Genomic DNA, 1,246 nt, shown 5'->3' on the forward strand with positions numbered 1-1,246 from the left:
GTCACGGCCCCCGGAGGTCTGCGCGCTGGGCCCCGGGGCCGCGCACCCTCCCTCGGGGCCCCGGGAGCGGGCGTGCGGCCGCCCGGCAGGCCCCGTGGTCTCGGCCCAGGCCGCGCGCTCCGCTGCTCCTGCCGGGCCAGGCGGGGCCGCCGCGGCCCGGGCGGCTGTCAGGGGCGGCCGAGCCGTTACGCGCACTTGGCGTGGAGGAAGTTTCCCGAAATGTTATTTAACTCAGGTTGCTTTTCTTGTAGGGTTTCCGCAGGAGTACGGCCAGAATGAGATAATTGCAACCTACTTTGGGTGAATTTCCAACTCCACTTTCCAGCACTCCATGAGTGCTTTTTAAACGAAATCACCTTTTTTTGGCTTCTTGTGCCCTGGTGAACTTTGATGCAAATTGGATTGATTACTTAGTTGACAGCATCTCCGATCTAAATCATATTTTGACCACGGGAGTTTCTCAACTGACATTCTTCCAAGTCACCCCTATAATCAGGCTAGCTTGAATTAGGGAGTTTTAATTATATGTTGAAATTCTCGGAAACCTTAAGCTTCTCTAGGGCAATATTTCCCTGTTGTAGGATAGCAGCACATATTAAGGAATGAATTGTAAGTTCCCTGTGCCAGAGTTCTACAGGAGATTTTTGAGGATTTCTGTTTTTCTAGCACAAAAGTAGAAGCTTTGAGAGCCCTCTGGAAATCAACATTCATTGAAAATTTATGTCGTATTTCCTTCTTTCCTTCCTGTAGTCGATTATCCTCTGCAATACTGGTCTTAATTTGAATCGACGTGTTGGCTTTGTAGTAAATTTTAAGTCCGGTTTCAGCATATGGCTAACAAGGATTTGTTACCAATTATGTAGAGGGAGGCCGAGTGATTAAATAGCAGCAATATCTTGTGCAAAAAACTTCAAAGGAGGGATATCACAAATCCATTACCTTTTGCTAAACATGGTGATTATGTTTGTAATTATTTTAGAACCTGACTGCTGTGTAGTAGAGAATGCTTATGTAGGCTGTTAACTATGTCAGGAATAACTGCTGCCTCAGAGTGCTTGTCATTTGGAACCGATAATTTGAACAGCATCTCAGCCTCTTTGGTGGAACAGTAAGAAAGAAGATTGGGGATGCAAACTAGCCCTGCTTTAGCTTCTTGTGAAGCTAAAATGTTTGGTTCCCTTTCATCTGCAGATATAGGTTTAAAGTCACTTTCTACTTGATGGGTGTGATTTTTCTGGGATAATGA

General features: G+C 46.2%; 1 protein-coding gene across 1 annotated transcript in view; it reads left to right on the forward strand.

Moving 5' to 3' along the window:
• The window catches only part of CNIH1 (cornichon family AMPA receptor auxiliary protein 1), a 13,543-nt gene that overhangs the window by 349 nt on the left and 11,948 nt on the right, over positions 1-1,246 (forward strand). The gene's annotated exons all lie outside the window — the stretch shown is intronic.

Source organism: Otolemur garnettii, unplaced genomic scaffold (assembly GCF_000181295.1).
Source record: "Otolemur garnettii isolate 467f Iridium unplaced genomic scaffold, OtoGar3 scaffold00054, whole genome shotgun sequence".
Lineage (NCBI taxonomy): Eukaryota > Metazoa > Chordata > Mammalia > Primates > Galagidae > Otolemur > Otolemur garnettii.